The sequence below is a fragment of the Opisthocomus hoazin genome, chromosome 4 (genome assembly GCF_030867145.1).
Source record: "Opisthocomus hoazin isolate bOpiHoa1 chromosome 4, bOpiHoa1.hap1, whole genome shotgun sequence".
Classification (NCBI taxonomy): domain Eukaryota; kingdom Metazoa; phylum Chordata; class Aves; order Opisthocomiformes; family Opisthocomidae; genus Opisthocomus; species Opisthocomus hoazin.
The window spans coordinates 62,343,166-62,364,866 of NC_134417.1; the positions used below are offsets into that span (position 1 = coordinate 62,343,166).

General features: G+C 40.8%; 1 protein-coding gene across 9 annotated transcripts in view; it reads left to right on the forward strand.

The window, feature by feature from the left end:
• The first annotated feature begins 1,008 nt into the window (after positions 1 to 1,008).
• The window catches only part of DGKB (diacylglycerol kinase beta), a 385,269-nt gene continuing 364,576 nt past the window's right edge, over positions 1,009 to 21,701 (forward strand). For 7 of the 9 annotated variants that reach the window (XM_075419230.1, XM_075419236.1, XM_075419233.1 and 4 more), the window contains exon 1: positions 1,525 to 1,639. The gene's annotated coding sequence lies outside the window, so the exon portion shown is untranslated. Of the gene's footprint in view, positions 1,090 to 1,139; positions 1,217 to 1,524; positions 1,640 to 21,701 lie in introns of those variants that run through there. The other 2 variants (XM_075419231.1, XM_075419232.1) reach the window with 2 other exon arrangements.

Here is a 21,701-nt window from a genome sequence, read left to right on the forward strand (position 1 = left end):
ACATGTTTACTGAAATAGAGAGTTTCAAAAATTTCTAGCACTTGTGTGTCATGTGAAAATTAAACACTTTAAGATTTCAGAGAGGAAGAATGGATGCAGCTACAAAATAAACAAAAAATCTCGGTAAAACATTCTGTGTTTTCATATTTTTATGGTTCTACTATTCTGTAAAATTACTAGCAGTATGCTAAATTCCATCTAGATTGCCTGAAACACTCTTCAAAGCTGAAGTCTTTTTAGCGCCATATGCCAACAAAGTGAGTTTGGACAGGGATTAGCGGCCATTGCAGCTAACCAAACCGCCAGGATCCCAGCGGGCGTCCTGAGGCTCCTCTGGGAATGGCACCCAAGATGGGGTGAAGACGGAAGTCTGGCGGTGTTTGCACCGCTGACGACTCTGCCAGCCTTTCCCAGGGTTATTTTTTGGCAAGGGCGAACTGCCACCAAACACCCCGCGCCCCGCCACTGAAAGTTTGACCAGCTGCCTTGCTCTGTGGCTTGGTAAGCGGGAGGCCCTGCCATCAAGACACGAATTTTCACGCCATTGCTCCTCCGTTTCCTCTTTTTTTCTTTCCCGAGTAGCTCTGCAGATCGCCACGGGCCCGGGCTCCGCGGTCGGTGCCGACAGATCCCCCGACCCGTGGTGTGGGAGAGCGGGGGGAACGGGGCACCGTTCGCGCCGCGACATCCGTGACGGTCCCTCGGCAGCGACGGCTGAGCGGAGGCTGCCGAGCCGGGCTGCTCCTGGCCGCCGCTGAGGCGGCTCCTGAGCGCGGAGCCGGTCACCGGGCCGGCCTCGCCGGGGGACAGCGGCCGCCGCGGACCGGCCGGAGCGGCGGCGGCGAGGGAGCGGCCTCCCCCGGCCCGGCGACAGCGAATCTGCGCGGGGGAGCCGCTCCGCCGCCCCCGCCGCCCCGCGGCAGCGCGCTCGGCCCGCGCGCCAGGTACGCGAGGGCGGGCGCCGCGCAGGTGCGCAGGTGCGCAGGGCGGCCCGCGCGCAGCCCCTCCGCGCCCCCGCGGCTGCGCGGGCGCTGTCGCGGCCCCGCCGCCTCGTAAGGAGCGGGAAGGCGGCAGCCGCGTAAACTTTGGGTAAGTGTTGCGCGGGTGCGGGGACACCGTCTCTGGGCGCCGGGGGGCGGGCGGAGCGGTGCGGTGCGCGGGTCTTGCGGCACCGCCGCGGAGTCGGCGGGCGGTGGATGCAGGCGCCGGACAACAGGTACCGCAGCTGCGCGGGGGGCGGGAGGGGCTGCGTGCGGGAGCGCCTGCCTGCCTGCCTGCGTGAGAGCGTGTGTGCCGCCTGCGCCCTCCCCCGCCGCCCGGCCGGAGGGGGGTGGGCGGTGTGCTGGCCCGCAGCCCCTTAAATGCGCGCGGCCCGGCGGTGGCCGCCTGCTCGGGGAGGAAGGCGGCTGCCGCGATCCGCGCTGCGCCGGGGCGGGGAGCGGGGCGGCGGGCGGCGGTGGCCCCGCGGGGCCGGGCGCGCTAGGCTGCGGCAGCCGGCGGCGGGGCGGGGGGGGGGACGGCTGGCGGCGGCGCTGGCGGTCGCCCGCCCGGCTGGATGGCCGGTTCCCGCGGCCGCGCAGGGCGCCGGGCTCGTTCGCATCCCCGGGCCGTGCGCTCCTTCCTCCCGCATCGCACTGCAGTAAGTTCGCGAGTCGCTGGGCGGCCGAACCGGTCGCGGTGGCGGAGCCGGGGCGGGGGGGGGGGTGGCCGTGTGCGTACGGGTGCGCGTACGGACGTGGCGGAGGGGCTGGCGGAAAGTTGCGGTAGCCGTGCCGTGCCGTGCCGAATTTGTCACGACTCGTGGCTTTGGTTTCTCGTTAGCGCCTCGCAGACCTGGAGCGGTTCGCTCGACCCCGGTCGGTGTCGCGGGGCTGGCTGGGTTGTCCGCGGTGCCCGGGTGCGGAGCGGGGAGCTGCTGAAGCCCGCAGCGCGGGGGCGAGCGCGGCTAGTGCGCGAAACCAGAGGTGCGGCGGCGAACTCGCCCTGCGAAGGGCGGTCTGCTGAAACTTGAGGGTGATGATGTGACAGGCTGGCTGTCCAAGGGTCTTCTCAAGGGAGAATTAAAAATCCTGTACTAACTGACAGAACTTTTGGGTGTCTGAAGTCGATTTAGACACAGCTCAATCTTATTTTATGTGGTCCAGCGTTGTTCGGGTTCATTTTGTTGAAAAGAGTTTTGTTTGTCGGGAGTGCATGTAATCACATTTTTCATTGCGAGTATCTTGTTTTGGAAATGCATGAAAGGTTTTCTCGGAAGATTACTGTATCGTAAGTATTTTTTTCCCTAGCTAAACAAGCAGATTATAGGGTATCAGTTAATTCTTCTTTCCATTTGACTGCTTTTCCACAAAGATAGTGAGAACTTTGTTGATTTCCAAAAGCAGTTTTATCTGGTTGAGGTAACTTTAGAAAGCAGATGGAATAAGCTTTTAAAATCCATGTCGTAAAGTAAGAAAGAGAATGCAGCAGGATGGGCAAAATCAGTGATTCTTGGAGGAGCAATAGTCTTTTCTTAAAAGAAGCCACTAAACATTTCTTCTTCTCCCATTTAGGTCAAACGACCTAATGTAGCAAGGTAATAGTTTTTGTTCTTTGTGCTTGAGTGGTATAATGCTTCCACATATATTGAAACGTCATTATACGTTTTAAAAAAATCCATACCAAGTACGTACATTGCATTCCCAAATGACAGATCTTGTGCTGTGCTTTATGGATAAAATTACAGGGAAGAAGTTCTTTGTTTCTCCCCAAAGTGATGATCCAATATTGCTCAGAGCCTGGAATGCCTGTCTGGTGCGGGATGAAAACAAGCATAAAGCAAAGTGGGGCATCACAAAGCAATGCTTTCCTCCTGGGGCCTGTGTCGTCCCTTGTGCATTTGTCAAGGTGGAAGGACTTTGTTGTTCATCATGGCAGGGAAGTCCTGAAACAGTTACTCAACAGTTTGAAATGTGTGTGGAGTGAGAAATTTTATGCTATGAATTTGAAATATTTGGGGCCCGTATCTGTTGATCTTAATTTAGATGCCTGCAGACAACTGAAGTTGCTGCTCTCAAGCAGGTTTAGGAAAAACCCCCACTTTGTTTAGAAAGAAGAAATATGTATGAATTGTTACTTACAAATTGAAGTCATCTTTTGTATACGCCTATAGGTGTCTCAAAATAAAACAAAGAACAGTGCTCAGTAGTAATATGTAGATGAACAGATAAGTTATTTTCGATGAGTTTATGCAGTTTGTGAGTAACAAAGCTAGTGTCTGTTTTGAAGAACACTAAACATCAGGTTTTTATTTTTAAGGAGATTCTGCACCATATCTGCTCTGAAACAAAATGTCATTCAGGTGACACTTTATGGGACAGTTCTAGGTACCTCTTGCCAACAGAATGAAATCACTGGAATAGGAACGACGAGAATGATGAGAGGGTTGTAGGAAACCTGCTAGAGCAGCATTTTGATAAAGCAGGGCGTAAGTAAATTTGAGAGTAAAGGTAGTAACGGGTCAACACTGGAAAACTTCAGTGGACTGGGTGGCTGGATTGGACTTCTTTTGCTGTGTGCTTGTGTGACAGCAGCACTGAGTTCTTGTGAATGGCACCTATAGAATGAAAGACAATGGGTTTAAGTTATGTTTTATAATTCAATTAATAAATATTAACAGCATACGTAGATGATACGTAGTGTTTCATTCTCACTGAGTTGTTACGACCTTAGAATCCTTGTTACGAATTAGATCATTGGTAAGTTACACCTTCAGCACACAGTTTTAACAGGTCTTTCTAAAGTCTCTGTTATTTCTGATGTTGCCCGGGTTAAAGTTAACTTGGTTGTAAAGAGTACTTTATGTGATGTTGTCTGTATTCATAGCATATCTTCTCATCTTTTGTCACGGTGAGAGTTGTGGACAAAACGTTCCCATCTGTATCTAGAATTATAAAAGAGTGACAACCGTCCTAAGGGAGAGGAAAACAGAACAGGTCTTGTTTTGTAGTTTAGTGTGCAGGAGCAAAAGAAATTCAGCCAGACTTTACCTGGAAAGGAGAAGGCGCTCTGGAAAGATACCTATGTTTATGTTAAAGTTGTGGTGTGAAATCTGGGAGACATCAAGAGAGTGCATGAAGGACAGGATGCTGACCTCCTGAATCATTAGTTTTGGATTCCAGCTCCCCACTTCTTGTCCCTATCAAGTGAAGCTTGCAACCTATTTCAGGAGTTGCAAATTGAGCTTTGCACTACTGGCTCAAACAAAAAATAAATCAATAAAATGTACTGGGCCTTACTCTGGATAGCATTCACAATTTTTTTTTTTATACCTGCGTGGAATGAGTTCTGAGCCTGATTCTGTAGGAATTCCAGCATTTCGCAGACAGTTTAATGAATAGGAGATGATATAAAAGGTTAAAAAAAATTCTTTCTGTGAGAAGAATTCCCCATAAAAGATCTGCTGACCTTCAGTCATGAGTTTCTTCAGTCAGAGAGCTCTCGTCCATTGTTTCCTGCGGCACTTACAAAATAATTAGTAACAGTAATAGTAGACTTAGGACAATTACTTGTCCATAATTGTAGTTTTTCATAACAGTATTTTATTAATAGTTTTCTCTTTGGGGACTAGCTTTATAGCTGAACCAGCAAATTCACAGTACTGGAGGAAAGCTTAAGAAGTGACATGCCGGGTCTTGCTGAAAAGAATGAGATGTTTGTAGTTATTTTTGATACCTTGTCTACAAGAGTGGAAAAAGTTATAAATTTGGGGTTTGAAATTGGTATCATTAGTTTATCAACCTGACCTAGTTTCCATTACACTAATGATGCTCTTACTATGGGTAGAAATGATCTGAGGCAGGCAAGGTATTTAGGCCAATTTAGGAAGTCGAGAAGTAAATATTTATTTATTTATTTGAAATCGGGATGAGTAACTGTCCCCACACACCCAGTAAAACAGCTTTATGCAATCTAGAACACATTTTCCTTTTTTGTTTCTGAAGAAAATAGAAGATTTCTCTGAATAATGTTTACAGCAGCTTAGCCCCGAGGGGCTATAGTCTTGTTTAGTTAGTTTGCCACAAGTTTAAAAGCTTAACAAATGTAAGTATTTGGAGGCTGTTTAATTATTTCTTGTCCAACCTTTTAATACCAGTTTGGAATGTAAATGTACAACTCTGACACTATTGTGTTGCCCTAAACTAGTTTTAAAAAAATAAATAAAACAAAGAAGGGCAAACTTGCAAACACACTCGTCAGTTCAGTGTTCCTAATTGGACTTCTAATTGCTGGGACAGATGAACTTTTTATTTTTAGGTTATGTTTGTTACTTACTGTAATAAACCATTAATAAAATGACCTTCAGATACTTATTTCTTGTCTGTTAATGATTTTAATTTTCAGGAATGGACCTTTTATATATGCTTGTAGAATGTTTTGTTAATACAAAGGCCATGAATTATTCATTAACCTTTTTTTTTAGTTTGATATTCAGCCACATTTTGATTACTTGGTTTAGAATTGTGATTTTTTTCATTATGGTCAGTGGGATGTCTAGTGCTCAGTACCAGTGATTAGTAGCTGACTCTCTGGTCCTTACAGGAGGAAGAATCCCAACAGATACATAATGCAGTTTTCACAAAAGTTTGTTGTGCTTGTGTTCATTAAGCTCTTTGAGTCTTCTGCTGTGAAATGATGTTTCGGTTCCCGTTTGAGTTGTCTTGTGGGACATTATGAAGGATTCCAGTGTAGTGGTGGTTTATTCAGGGAACATTGAGAACTCGTGGATAATGGAAACTTCATCTTTTTTTTCCTTTGTCTTCTAAAACATGTTGCATAAAGGAAAAGCAACTACTCAAACTTATTCTGTTTGGTCTACATGTGTCTCCAGGTGGATGCTTCTGATGCTTACACTGGCTCAAGTTTGGAAATTATCTGGTATCAATACTGAACACTGTTGAAGTACATGTGACTTTTTCATGCAGTTACATATTTGTATGTTTGTAGTCCTAGATGGCTGACAAGCTAAATTTAAGCCAACGTTAGAAATGGCAAATAGTAAGGCAGCTGTATCAGCCCAGGAAAGAATCGTGGATGATGTGAAATCAGCAGGCTTTCCTGTCTTGCCTTCTGAAAGGAAAAAAAGTGGTGTCTTGTAAATCTGGTATGTAGAGGCTGTGGCCCAGACAGAAGCCGTATGAACTACCGCATCCCAAGAATCAAGTCTGCTGCTTTTTTTTTCCCCTGGAATCTTTTGCCTCTTAAATTGTGGATTTTCTCATGTTTCCTGCATGAATGGTTGCATTCATAAACTGCATGGGAGGTAAATTAGGGTAAGGCCAAAAAGAAATTTTTAAGAAATGAGGAAAGAAAAAAGAAAAAAAAAAGTAAAAAAGGGAGGATAATAGCATTAATAGCCAAAAGAATTGATACTGAACTAGATGAAAACACCCCAATATGTGATTACAGACAGGTGTAAATTAAGCATGCAAAGGGGAATTTAATGGTTGCTGTTACTTTTTCGTTTTTTTTTCCCCAAGTTTAGTCTTCAAAGAAAATATTTTTCTAAAATTTAAGAGAATTTAAGTTAGTGAATTCTATGAAAAGGTTTTAGGATTAGAAATGTAAAACTTGGATGAAGCTCTTTTATATAGCCAGGATGCTGCTTCCTTTTACCTGTAGAATTTTTTTACTCAAGATTTTTACTTTGGTTATTTCTTCATAGTTTGTTAATTTAGTCATCATTTACAGTTAAAAAAATTGTTCAAAATATACATAAATAGGCCTAATATGTCCTATATTCATTATCTAAATACCATCTGGTTACCTTCTGTCTCTCGTATTATTGCTAATGGAAACACAAAAGCACCTGCTGAGGCAAATTTTAATTTTAAGATGAGCATCCTGTATAGGTCAGTTGAAGTACATTCCGGATGTATCTAGGTCTCTCAGTTCATTATAAAGGGTGCCTGGCTGGGATGACTTTTTCACAGTTTAAGGTCTAATTTTAAGGCATACAGCTTTGGGTGAGACAAATCATACCCCTGGGTATTTTCTGAACTAGAAGGAAAAGTGTAAGGGAAAATTGAATTCCTAAGAATGTATCAAGCCTTCTCCATGCGTTACTGAAAATAAACACGAAGTAAAGTAGTCTTAAAAAAAGTAGTTGCTTAGAATCGGCCGCATACCAGAAGTGAAATATCAAAGGACCTATTTTTAAATATATCTAAATAAACAAATACTTTGGAGCATTTCCATTTTTCTTCATGTCCAAAAAAAAAAAAAAATGGCTATGATATGCTTTTATCAAAAAAGCTTCTGTCTTAATTCCTTATTGATAGAAAATATTCCAGTAAATAAAATTATAGAAATTTATGGAACTCTGGATTTACTTTGAAACCATAAAGGCTTGCTCAGGAATTTAGTTTAACTTTGTTCTACAAGTCACACAAATCGAAAAAACTACTATGGCTGTGCCCAGGCTTATCTTCATATGCTGTTGCAAATTTAAAATTGTATAGTACTACAATGACTTCTCAGGAGGGGCAGTGGGTCATTTTGCTTTTTTCTGCTTTAAAATCACTCATGACAAGGTTTGTGTTTGAACAGCCTTACAACTTCTATGTCAAAGAATTCAATCTTCTAAACAATGTAATCTTTTATATAACAGACAGATAAAACTTTGTACTGCGCTTTTAGTGCTGTTGACACAACCATTTCTTCATAAAATTAAAATGGCTGGAGGAATCCTGGGGAAGCCTCCCGGCTTTGAAGATTAGGTGGTATTAATCACAGTAGATTACTCTGATAAGACTATTCATTTGCTAGTCTTTAAATTTAAAATGCCAAGTGGTTATTTGGTGTTCCTTACATAGTAAAATACCTTATTCAGTTATGAAATCTTTTTGCCTTTGTGAATTCAAAATAATGACTCATAGAAAAGCTTTATATTCTGTCAAAGACTGTTTCCTATAAATAATTTAGGTATTCTGAAACTACAAAAAACAGCTTGTGAGGTTACTTGTATGAGTGATCAAGTTATTTTTCTACCTGGTATTACACAGTGCACCAGTATGGTTTTTTTTACATGTCTCTGTTGGTGTTGAGAAAAATAGTCTTGATGGGTGATCCAGTATGTGTATCTAGTTGCATCTCTAATGAACAGGAGGGAGGAAATTTAAATCTCTAGTAAGGATTTCTGTGCGTTCTTATTCGGGTCTAGTGAGCCAGAGGTCAGGGTGGATCATCTGTCAGTGACAGAAGAATTTGTAGCATTGTACAAATACACTTCTCCAAATAACAGTAACATATTTGATCGTATTTCAGTGTAGTTTAACGAGCAGGCAGCTGTAGAGGAAACTAATAAGACTGTATGAGCCATAAGAAAGATGGTTATACTTTTGAAGAGCACACTTTCAGGGTTGGGGCCACGCTCCCTCTGACCTTATTTCAGTTTGGGGCACGTTGCTGATCAACTCTGGTCACTCAGTGAAGCTTTTTCATTTCAGATCCTACATTAGCGACTCTCAAAATGCTGTCCATCTAAAGGAAGAGATGACCTATTGCCCTTTCAGGATCCTAACACGATGACGTATTAAGGCAGCGCATTCTGCATGATTAATCCAGGACCCTAACTAAAAAGATAACAACTGCTACGGGGGTGGAGTAATGCTTTCATCATCTAGAGACCCTGAAAACTTCTGTAGTTCATCTGCCATCTTGAGATAAAATTAAGTACAACTATTATTTGCAAAACCCAAAACAAACTACTGTGAAGCAGGGATTTATGATGACAGCAATTACAAAACTGAAAGATATTCTTGCTTTGTTTACTTGTACTAAAATCAGATCTAAATCTTCTATGTATCCTGACAAGGTACAACTCCTTAGATTTGCTGTGAGGTCAAGGTCTGGTTCATCTTGCGTTATTTACGTTGTTGGCTAGCTTTCACTGGAGAGCATCACAAACAGGAAAAGTTTGCCAATTCTTGTGCATATTTCTTGGCATGTTCTGCAGTTTTCATTCAGATTCAAATGCTTCATCCCTTCCCCTTAGAGATTATTAATCTTTAATTTATTCAGGAAAAGTTTCAGCACTCCTCCCCGTGTCTTGTTTACTGCTCTCATTCTTTGGAAAGGCAAATATGTGTTTGGCAGAGCAGGTGCCATCTCTTTTAAACCACGAGGAAATTATTAACCCATGGAGGAGTAAAATGCTCTTTCTCTCTGGGGAAGCTGATACTTGTATCCTGACATGATGATCTTCTGTACTTGCTGAACCTTGCGTTTTCATGCCAACATATACATCGATAACCACGCTCGATACTAACATATGAATCTCATGTGTAGCCCATTATTACATGTTGATATCAAAACTGATTTTCATCCTGTTCAGGCTAACTGGATCCCAGCTCTATGTTTGAGGGATTCATTGGTACTTAACAGAGCTGTATAGAACCTCTGTAAATAGAACCTGTATGTGTACTTTCTTTATAGAACTTAAATGTCCTCATCTGCTATATCCATTTAAATGTTTTAGGGTTAAGCAAGAGATGGTAAAGCTGTTCAAAGAGAAATTCCTTGTCAAAAGCACAAAGTTTAGAGAGATTTTAAACTGTTCAAAAGACAAACACCTGAAGGCAGAACAGCTGTGGTGATGATCTGCAGCCTGTGGGTGTTGTGGAAGGGAAGATGATACTTAGTCTTACCTCGTCTTCAACAGTGTTGTCATTGTTTCTGCAGATTTAACACAAATTTCACTGAATATTTCTTTTTCTGGATAATCTGTTGGAATTGAAGAAGGGAAAGGAAAGAAAGATGGTTCATGTCAGCATATCCTTTCTGTCTTAATAAATGCCCCAAAGTACCCTTAAATACCTTAAAATGGATGTGAACAGCATAATGTGAAGACCTTAAATATTATTGTTACGTTTTTCATGGAGAAGAATCATATATAGAGTAGATGGATTCTTCTGAAGAGTTGATAATGCAGATTCCTTTCCTCGATATAGTTGCAGTGGGATTCCATAAATGACTGCAAGCACAACTGGAATTTAAAGCGATGTTTTCTGTTAGTTAGTATCTAGTTATTTTTGAAAAACTATACATATTTCCAGTAAAACCTATGGCACCATGTTTATGGGAAGTATGTGCTGTATGTGTGGCAAGTGAACACACAGAGTACATAGTGTGGTAAATGTTGTAGCATTTAGGTGTTTTTTCAGAGGAAAGCCATGACTATTTACCAGTTTTGTCCAGACATTTTATTTTTGTGGAGTGATGTTCTGCATGTTGTCCTTAAACTTCACTATGGCTTATCCATATCAAAACAAGGCACTGTTAGCAGGACAAGTGAATGAGATCATTCTGCATCCCTCTTCTTAGAAGCATAGAGATAGCTTTACTGGATCAGACTAGAAGTATGTCTGGACTAGTGTGCTGCCTCCTAACAGTGATTACTAAGGGAAGAATATAACAATAGGCTGAATGTCCCCAGAGCATTCCTCCAGGCTCCGAGACTCTGTACACGTTTTTTATTTCAGAGCTCTCTGCCACATCCCATTGCTTCTTTTTGAAGCCAGATCAATTCTAGTGTAATCTTTTGTTCCTTATGAGCAGGTTGCTCCATCTTTCTGTCCTTCTCTTTTTGCACTTCTACTCCAATCAATTTAAACATCCAAAACCTCTATATGTTATTCAAAATGCAAGTATACCAGGGATCTATACAATAGAATAAATTGTTTTATTCTCTATTCCTTTCTGAATACTTTTTTTTTGAACGGTGCTGAGCGCTGATCTGATGTTTTCCGATTATAATTCCAAAATTTTATTTCTGAGTGATAACTTACTACTGATGAGCTCACTGCTCATCACTTTAAGTGTATAGCTAGGATTTTATTTTCTGTGTGCATTACTTTATATTCGTCAGTGCTGAGGCATATGAGACTGTTCCAGGGGGAAGTGGAGGGCAGCGTTAGCAAGCAAGAGAAAGGAAAGTCAGGCTATTGGGGGATTTAGTGTGTATATTATACCTAAATTCTGTTTCAACTCTCTAAATCTTTTCCTGTGTCTGTCCTTAAAAACATTATGGTATCTGTGTTAAATGTTTCGTTGGTGTGGGTGTAAGAACAAGTAGAAGAATGACTTGACTGTCCATTGGAAATGGATTCTTTTTCTTTGTGAATAAAGAGAACATAGTGAATTTAAAATTATTTAAAAGATAAACTTTGTGCCAGCCTAATGAATCACATCTCTTGGGTAAACTTATTTAATGAATTATTGGAAATAAAAATGTTTTAAAATTTCTTTTGAAATATTAAGATTTTTTTTTTCCTGTGTTTGCTAGTTTTCTAGTTATAACATAATACAAATTAAGATCAAATAGTTAACCTGCTGCTGCAGAATACATAAAGCACAGAAACAGAATGGAAGGGACCTCTGGGGATGATCTAGCTCAACCTCCCTGCCAAAGCAGGGTCACCTACAGCAGGCTGCACAGGACCTTGTCCAGGCAGGTCTTGAATATCTCCAGAGATGGAGACTCCACAACCTCTCTGGGCAGCCTGTTCCAGTGCTCCGTCACCCTCAAAGGACAGAAGTTCTTCCTCGTGTTCAGCTGGAACTTCCTGTGCTTCAGTTTGTGCCCGTTGCCCCTTGTCCTGTCGCTGGGCTCCACTGGGAAGTGTCTGGCCCCATCCTCCTGACACCCACCCTTCAGATATTTATAAGCATTTATAAGGTCCCCTCTCAGCCTTCTCTTCTGCAGGCTAAAGAAGCCCAGCTCTCTCAGCCTCTCCTTGTAGGAGAGATGCTCTGGTCCCCTCATCATTCTCATAGCCCTCCGTTGGACTCTCTCTAGTAGCTCCTCATCTTTCTTGAACTGGGGAGCCCAGAACTGGAGGCAGTACTCCAGATGGGGCCTCACTAGGGCAGAGCAGAGGGGGAAGATAACCTCCCTCAATCTGCTGGCCACACTCAGTGCACCCCAGGATAAATACCTTGACTTTGTCTATTTAGAACATGGTTCTTCTTATATAAATATGCATACATTCTATATAACTTTATATTGACTACATGCTGAATATGCCAGCATACATCATTGTGTGTTGTGAACATGGTTAAATTTATAGCTGTCAGAAGATATCTATTACAGTTTAATTACTTATAGGAGTTGAAGTTTTGAGGTGGTAGTTAGAGAAACAGTTCCCAAACAGGTGATTAACCCCAGCCTGGATCATGTTAGTTCTGGATGAAGTGTAAAACCTGACAGACATGTTATTTTTATATAGATCATATGCCCAACAGAAGCGGCGTTTGTAAGTAACTGGTACTCTGTATGTATATGTATTATTACTAAATAATTGACTGCATAATACAATATTACTATTATTTTAAAAAGTCGACATCACCATATTCATCCTCTTCTAATTGACTAAGATAGCAGTGGCAACATGGACCTGGAATGCATCACATGGACCATTGTGTCTGGTCATTTACAACCTCCTGAAACCATGTCATAGATGCTTCATTCAGATGGACTTCACTGAGCACACCCTTACAAAATGTCTCCCTGCAGTCTAAAAAATAGCATAAGATTTATTGTACAAGACCATGACATTAAAACAATAATACAAGAAGAAACAGGGCAAAATACTGTGATAATATTAGTTTAGAGTAAAACATAATACTTTGGTTATGTTTGTATGCCTTCTGTGCTCTTCTATGAAGATAGTTAAGTAAAGCAGTTACTGTCACAATTTTTTAAGGTCTGCTATTTTAAGTATTGGAGAAGATGGGAACAACGTTACCGCTTATTTGAAAGTGTGACTATTCTCAGTGGGAGTCTGTTTCCAAGCATTGTACTTCTGTGAATCTGGTGATCATACTTAATTGAAAAAAATACATAAATTATTCTGTATGCACTACTCATCATTATAAATAATGCTTGTAAATAATAGTGCTTATAAATAATACAGTATGTAGCCTTGCATTACATCATTTCTTTAATCCTTTTAGTAGGAGTTACAGTTCTGTGACATGTTATATGCCTCTAAGTGAAATACTGTCCAGTATTTCCTAGGTAATCTGAACTAATGAGATAGACTGGTGCTACCCTGTTAGGTGTATGGTACAAAAATTTTCATTACAAAGGAATCCAAGCAATTTTAGCTCAGTAAGATATGTATTTAACAGTAAGCACTGAAATGGTCTGGGCTAGTAAAATTAATGAATACTGAACACTAGCAAATGACAGTGTGTTATTCTGTGGAACTGACAAAGGCGAATAGAATAAAGCAAGGGAATAGTAAATGGGGAAGGCTGATGCTGTCAGACTGCAGTTACTACTTTTTTTTGAAGTTCACTTGTTCTGAAAACGTTGAGGTAGACTGAGCAATGTTTCCTATACTTAGAAGTTTGAAGAAAATATGTATAGTATAAAATCAATGCGTTGTAATGCTGACTATTGAGATATGACCTTCGGTATTGTGGGTATCTTGGCAAAATTTATTTTCTGTGTATTTTCCTTAGGCTGTATTTGTGTTATGGCTCTCATAGCACATGTATAGAAAGCATATGCAGACAGCTTCTAACCTACTGATACTCTAAGGGAGTTACATTAGGATTTAGACCAATATCAATTCATGCCTCTGCAACTGTCAGTGACCTTCCTTCTGTGTGGAGTGGCTGCTGACGTGCGTGGGAATTTCACTCGTGTGCAGACTGTGGTATGTAGTCCCTGAGAGAGGCTTCAGTGAAGCGAGTGTACTCTGCTGTGTGTTATTAATCAACTATGCATTATATGATAGCTTTTTCTTTTGCACTGGTGCCATGGTAATAAGAATCTTAGAGGTATCGGAACATACTGATATAATCTGGGGAATGCTTTAGTAAGAGTTATGTGGGGTTTTTTATGCTACATGGAAATATATATTCAGTGATATGTAGAAGAGTTTTGTAAATTAAAATGTTAATCTGTGTGTGTGAGCTTCTTTCTAGACTATTATGGTGAGTCAGTAAAATGTGCGACAGGTGACCTCAGCACAGTTACTCACCTTGTTGTCACCCTTTTTTATAGCGTTCTGGAAAAAATTCCTGTTGCATTTCTTAAAACAGACCACCAGAAGAGCAGCTGAGGAAAATTCCAATCATGTCTGTCTTATACACCTTGTCTTACGTCCTCTGACTGCTGATGCAGCCCTGTTTTTTAAATCTCTGCTGCTGCCTCCTTGCTTTCCATGTCCTTGAGCTGTTCCTGCTTTTTCTTTCCCATTGGATGTTGATAGTGCACTCTGGGGATTAGGAGCCGTGAGGATGGGAGCTGCTTGGCCTGATCTCAAAGGCTGATGGGGCACTGCTGGTGGTGACCCCAGTGGAAGCGACTGCAGCAGAGAGAATCTGCATTTCTACTTGCTCAGTTAGCTATTTTTGGTTTTTTGTGGTTTGGGTTTTTTTTTTTTTGTTGTGTTTTTTTTTTTTGTTACATTGGGTTTTTGTTTTTTGGTAGGTTTTTTTTCCCGTTTTCTTAAAGATTGGGGAGAACTGGTGTGTGCAGGAAATGAAGGGAAAGAAGAGGGAGAATTAGAAAATCTGTATCTTTTCAAATACTTATTGACTTGAACAACTGGTGAGGGCTTCCCCCCCCTCCACCCCCCCGAATGGAATTCCATTAAGAACTCGAGATGCCTCCATGTGGCCTGAGCTCCAGGTTTGACTTAACCATGAATCTTTTGTTTCCATTTCTGTGAACGTCAGGTTTGGTCGGTATGGACACGGTATAGGGCAAAGTGATTTGCTAGCATCCGATTACTGGTGGGCAAGCGCTAACAGGACTGTCATATGCACAGTCATGCTTGGTTTGCATTTTATTTCAGAGTGTTTTGGGTGTATTTCTGTTTAAAAATATTTACTTTTCTACTTGGGGTGGTTACAGCAGTTAGTGATGTGCAAAAAGTCAATCTGTGCTCCTGGGGTTAAAATTTCAGCATTGTGTAAAAGCAAGCAGGTCCTAAGCAAAGATGCTCAGGGTTGAGTGACTCTTTGCTTTTTAAATGAAGGAATGGATTGTGTAATTTTGTGGAAATTGTACTCCGTGAGGGTTGCTTCTTTGGAGAGCCAAAGTGATACTGTTAAAGATAGTTTGAGAGAGCAGACAACAAATTGACTGCCAGAGCAAAGCGGCAGGAAAAGTTTGTAGGAATAACCACACGCAATCAAATAAAATCTGTCACAGGCTTCTTTCTTTTTTTTTTTCCTTTTTTGTGTGTGTGTATGAGAGAGATGCTTAGAATCATTTACTTGGTAGGTAAAAGCAGAGTGGGAAATGGTTGTGTGGATTTGAGAGGTGCTCTGTAAATGCTGTTGTGTTTTTTGGGGAAACCTGTTGGCCTGAGTGGAAACCTCGTGACAGCATCCTGCACGGGCAGAGCAGGAGAGCTGGAGCTGCTGCTGGATCCTGTTGTGCTGTGGAGGCAGGCGCAGGGATGTGAGAACCGGAGGTGTGGGACTCAGGATCGGCACATTGCTCCTCAAGGGTGAGAGGAGCCGGGACAGCTCTTGGTCTGCTGGAACGGGTAGAGCAAGGAATTTCTTGTTTGAGGGCGTAAACTAAGCCGTCGGTGAATTCCAGAGCACAAGAGAAACAAAAAAAAAATGCTGTGGTGAGTGTTTGAGCAACACCCAGTTACAGAGATGTGAAGTGGTGCTCAGAAGAAAGAAGCGCACTGGGATCGAGGATAAGTTGAGGATGTGATGTCCAGGAGGTATGAAGGGGGAAAGGTTCTTTGACAAGGGAGAGAAAGATGTGGCTTCATGTTGCGATTGCTGTTATTTCGTATCAAGTTGTTAGAAATTTTTCATGATATTTTGCATGTCACTTTTTTATTACTAGTGTTCCAGCTTGGACGTCTTTTGACAGGGACATCATCTGCATGACTAAAGCAATTCTAAGTATGAAAAAAAAATGCTCCCTACCTCACTGATATTTAAAAAAAACCCCAAACAAACCAAACCCTGAACACCCATGTGAAGTGTGTATTGCGAAACTGTGATATCTATGTGCAATGTGTGGAGAGTGGGGGTTAGAGTCATTATGCCTTTTACATGTTTTTAAAGTTATTGCCTGTCTACCTATCTAATTGAAGCAATTCGTGGAACTGGTGAAATGAATGTTGAAGTTCTGTGATAATGCTGTTACTGTCATCTGGCTATGTTACTGCTGTCTGCCTGGACAATTGTATGAAAGGATACAGTACCTTTGAACTATATCCTTTGACCAAAAAATATTAATAATCTAAGAGCATTGGTTATGCTATGAAAACACTGGAATTCTTAGATAATAGCATGAAGTCAGTGGAAGCTTTTGTCCTAATTGTAAGTCAGACATGAGATAATATGAAGCTGTACTGATGCAGAAGGTTATTGTTCTGTTGAAAGAGGTTTCAGATGACTTCACCAGGGGATTTCTGGGGATGTTCCTCTATGTATCTGTTGTAACATAACAGCTCTGGTTCAATGTAAATAAGGATAATATGCCTCTTAATATAAAGTATTTGTTTTGGACTTACATCAGATCTTTATGATTACTTAGGTATTAAACAGAGATCTTATCTTCTAAAGTAAGTAAACAAGGAAAGTCATGGTATTTTCATGGCATTAAAATTTGTATTTGCATTTTCTATCAGAGAAATATTCTCAAAAGAGAGTAGACAATGAAAATACAGATCTCCTTTCTTGACGTTCTGTAGAGCAGGTGCAGTGCCTCTAAGGTATTTGGCATGATGAACTTTGTTCATTGTGTTGACACAGAGTGCAAGAAAGGTCGCCCCTGCTCCCCTCTGTGGTCCTTCCTGAGGCTGTGGCATCCGCACCATTTGTGGTGGACCCTGTGGAAGGACTGGGACGGCATTGGTCAGACGCGAGGGTAATGTTACGCTGGCAGATCCCAAAATTCTTGTGCTTGTGGCTGTCTGGCCTCTCTAGGTCAATTCCCCCATGCCTGCGTACTTTTGCTGGTATGGATAACGCTGCTGGCTGTTCGCAGGTACCTGTGGTGCAGGGTGTTGCTGGTGGGGGTGCGAGGGGAAGGGACAGGACCCAGTCGGACTCGTCTCCTGGGAAGGCTGGGGCTCCCCATTCAGCCCCTGTGTCATGGGATCCTCCCCTGCCGCTCCAGCCGTGGAGGGGTCCCTCGTGTGGCCGTCTCTCCGGGTGCCTAGTCACCTGTTTGGGAATAGATGAAGATTAAAGGGATAATTTAGGAGTAACACTACAGCTTGCTAAATTTTCCAGAATCATTTTAATCAAAAGTATTTAAGTTAGGTAAAAAAAGTACTTTGGGACATCTTGTTCCATTTATTATTTAAGACTGTTCTCCATAGAAATCACTGGAGAGTTCTTCTTCAAACAGATGGCACAATGTGGGCCATTGTAATGCAAGTTTCTTTGTAAAATGCTTTGTCCCAGGGCAAATTTACCACAAATGGAGCAATTGTGATGTCCCATAAAAGAGAAGACATGTGTTTTTGCAACTTTTGATATATCTAAAAAATATGCATAACTCTGCCGACTCTGCCAAGCAAGCAAAGCTTTCTATTTTCAGTAAAGTGTTTTTGGGCTTTTGGTGTATTTTGAAACTGCTTGTACAGTAACTACTTTGACTATTCAGGAAAATTTTGTACATCCAAAATTTTAAACATAAGTAAACACAGTATTATCTGGAATTATGACTAGCAAGGAGACATGTTAGATCTCTATCCCCTTGAACTTTTTGGCAGAAAAAAATGCACACGTTGTGTTAATATTATTTGCTGGAACTTTTTAGTTAACATGTATAGATTTTTAAGCAATAAAATAAAGGAATACTGCAGAGATATCAAAATAGAAATATTTAAGAGTCATCTTTCCGGTTCACAACATATCAGTGTATCTATCTCATCTATTATCTATGCCGGCTTGGACTTAGTAGTTAATTAAACAGCATTATTCTAAGAAGTCTGCTACCATTATTCGTGACACCTGTTATTAAAAGGGCTAGATAAATTTCATGAACAATTAAAATCGGGAAGAAATACGCAAAAGAGTATGAAAGGTTATTTATTTTCATCAGAATATTCTCATGTATCTATACAGAAATAGATGTTCATAATTTCACCTTTATCATAGGTAGGTTTCTAAAATACTAGGAAAATATAACAGCAGTAATGTTCAGTATACTTATCCTGAAGAAAAATGAAAATAGGAAACATAAAATTAGGTTGCACATATATGTACAATTTTTACAGTGAATTTTGTGGGTATACTAAATCTATGTTTTCAATTCTTTTAAGATGCCAAGAGAAATAACTTGCTTATTTTAGTTGTGCCAATTTAAGAAATGTAAGCTAAATCTAGTAATGCAATTGCTGCCTGGGAACCTCGAGGGCTGGAAGCTGCTAGTAAATGTTAGAGATCTGTAATAATCTCTTGAATAATTTTTTCTTTTGTGTATCTGAGAAGGCCAGATTCTGAAGAAAAGGCTAAATGCACTGAATTCTCACTTCCTTCTGAAAAGAGTATTTGGCATTTTTGCAGTTTTGTATTCCAAGTAGCAGCAGGTTTTTCTTAATTTCTCTTTACTCTGCTTCAGGTACAGACATTTTCCTTCCTTAAGGGGAAAGACAGTGCAGCACTTGAGATAGGAGACCAGGCGATCTGTATTTGGCTTGTACCCTAAGGCACGTTGCTCAGAATCTCCATCTTCCACTTATTTAGGTTGCTTTTACTGGGAGGAAGCAGGGGGTGCATAGGAGTGTTCCTGGCCTTTGGGGTGTAGGCTCAGGCCCTGGGCTCTCCTCCCAGCACCAGTGTGGACAGGGCTTGGGCTGGCGCTGGCCCACCTCTGTGGGAAAGGAGTGGAGCTGCTGGAACTGGGTGGGAGCTGGGACGTGTTCCAACCAGGTCCCCGGTGTGGGTGACTGGAAAAGCAGGACCCTGGGGCAAGCCGCAGGACATACGCTCAAGTAATTTAAAAACAGCCACAGGCTTACGGAATGGTGACATTATTGCTTATATGGAGTTAAATCTGTAAGTGACAGTGGTTCTTCAGCAGTATCTACTTCCTGTGAACTACTCCTTGTTTTAATTAGTGGAATATTGACTAAAGCTAGCTGTACATGAGCGACAGGGGATTTTAATTAAAATTCTGTGGTTTGGGTAATTAGGTATCAGTGGTAATTTTTATAATCTACAGCTTTATTCTAAGTTATAAAGTACTTTTTTTAGGAATCTAGACTTAAATTTACCAATCCAAACTTGATAGGCTAGACAAAAATAAAGCTGTTAGATATACGAGTGTTTTATTGATTTACATAAATTAGCACTATTCATGTGTTTAAGGATATTCAATTACAGATTTCAGTTCAGTTCCTGACTTTTCCACATGCTTCCTGCGTGATAGTGAGCAAATTACCTGAGAACAAATGTTTTAGTGTGTCTAGTTAATTTGAAATGCAGTAATTAATGCCAGCTGAGATCTAGCCACATCTAAAATTCAGCAGTAGGTCTACATTAACTTTTAGGAATTTCAGTTCTCCACTTACTTTCTGTAAAATGGGATATTTATCTTTCTCTCATTTTCTGGTCCTTGTACTTAAGCAGGTCTGTCCCTTGTGTATGTTGTACAGTCAGTGATACAGTAAAATCTTATCGCAGTTTCTGCTTTTATAATACAAGCACATACTAACATAATTAGTAGTTACTTGACATTTTTTGTCTGTTCCTTTGGTCAAGCCAACTTGTAAAGAATGAGCAGAAGAACGAGGTATATGTAGGCGTTACTGAACATCAGAATGCAGACCACTCCAGTTTGGGTCAGAAAAGCAACATAGAGCTCAGGCTGTGTAGTCCCAGTTGCCCAGTTCAGTTTAGCTCTGGAATTTCTGCCTGCACAGTCTAAGCAGTGAAGTCTAAGCAATAGTATCTCAGATTTTGAATCGCAGATTTACATGGACACACATGACCTGATATGGATGACCTTTCTCTCTGTTTTTTTTGTTTGTTTACTTTTTCTTCTGGTGGCTAACAACCATTCTTTATTCCTGGGTAAAACAACACATGTTACTTGGCATGTCTCAGATGGTAAAACTGAGGGGCTAACTTGCTTTTGATTTGGTGCAGATACAAGCGAGAAGAAATTAATTAGTTATAAAAGTTGCTGGGGTACAGCAAAACTACTTCTGTGAATATCCAGTGGAACTTATAAACAGGTAATGCATTTTATCTTTTTGAGGGTGGAGGGTTTATGAGGCTTTAGCTGATCTTTGGTCAATCTTCTCAGAAGATAACCTTCTGTTTCATTAGTAAGTATAACTTTAACATTTAAAATATAGTCTTTGGAAAAAGAACTCCTCATGGAACAGTTTTAAATAACAAATAGAGTAATTTTTCTCTCTGTACCAAAATAGGGTGACCTTAGTGAACTGAGTGATTTACAGATCACATAGCTGTGATTTTCTTGTGATATAAAGAGGATGCAAGCGGAGGAAACTTTTTTAGGCTTATTTCATATGTAGAATTATTCAGTTGTGCATATTTTAATACAGAACAGGTGAAAGGAATGACTCGTATATAACAAATCAATTAGTGAAGTTAAACACTATCATTTCTTTTAACATAACTGTTTTTAAAATTCACGTGTTCTCTAATTGAGGAAAGTGAGTTTTACGTGGATGGCTCCTGGGAAGAGTGTTGTATGTGTAGATCCTACACCTGTTGATAAGAGTAGACCAGACAATTGAAAGACCTCTTCATTTGAAAACTTTCATGGATCAGTTCAGGATGGAACAATAGAGAACAATTATTACGCCCTAAAAAGTCTGCTTGTTTTTTTTAAAAACATTGTATTTATAGTCTCTGTTGCAAGATTTCAATGGAATCCAAGCTCTGTAATATATATTTCATATAGTGACAGCTTTTTACAGGCAGGTGGAAGAACTACTACAGTGGTTACTGACTAAGTACAGACTGAGCTATATAAAGCAATTACAGGATAAAAATGTTGAAAACCAATGAAAGATGAAATGTGACAATAATTGTGTGCCTGTCCAAAAGTAACAAGGTTTTTCTTTATAGTTTCTGTCTAGTAATAGAAAGCTGAGCATAAACCTTCTAGGTAATTTTGCAATTTGCAGGAACGTGTGGCAGTTCTACGGGACCAATGTTTTGACTTTTTTGGTTATCAGTGTAAATGAAATTTTACACATTTCTGTTTGAGACACCTTTGCTTCAGTGAGGAGACATTCAGTTGTGTTAAGATAGTTGCACATGCAAGTTCTAAATGTTAAGTTGTAGGATCAAAAAGTTTGAAGGAAACAATTTGAAAGGACTTGAGCTTCTGGCTTGCAGTGCATCACGCACTGTGCGTGCATCCCAGTGATTCATCTGTGAAACTAACAAAACCGGCAAAACAGATTGCAGGTTGAAAGCAAAAAGGCTTTTATGGATATGAAATAGTGTAGTAGGTATTGGTTTGCAGTTGTTTGTAATTAGTGCTGCTGCTATAAAAGATAAGAATATACATTCATGGAGGCAGTACATCTGTAATTATTACTAGGAGTGGTAGCGCTCTTATCTGATACCTCTGTTCTGTGTGGGAGTGGAGTCCAGAAGATTAAATTATGTAATTATTCCACTTATAGAAGAACAAATGCACAAGCTGCCATCCGTTTTATTATATTTTTTTCTTTTGT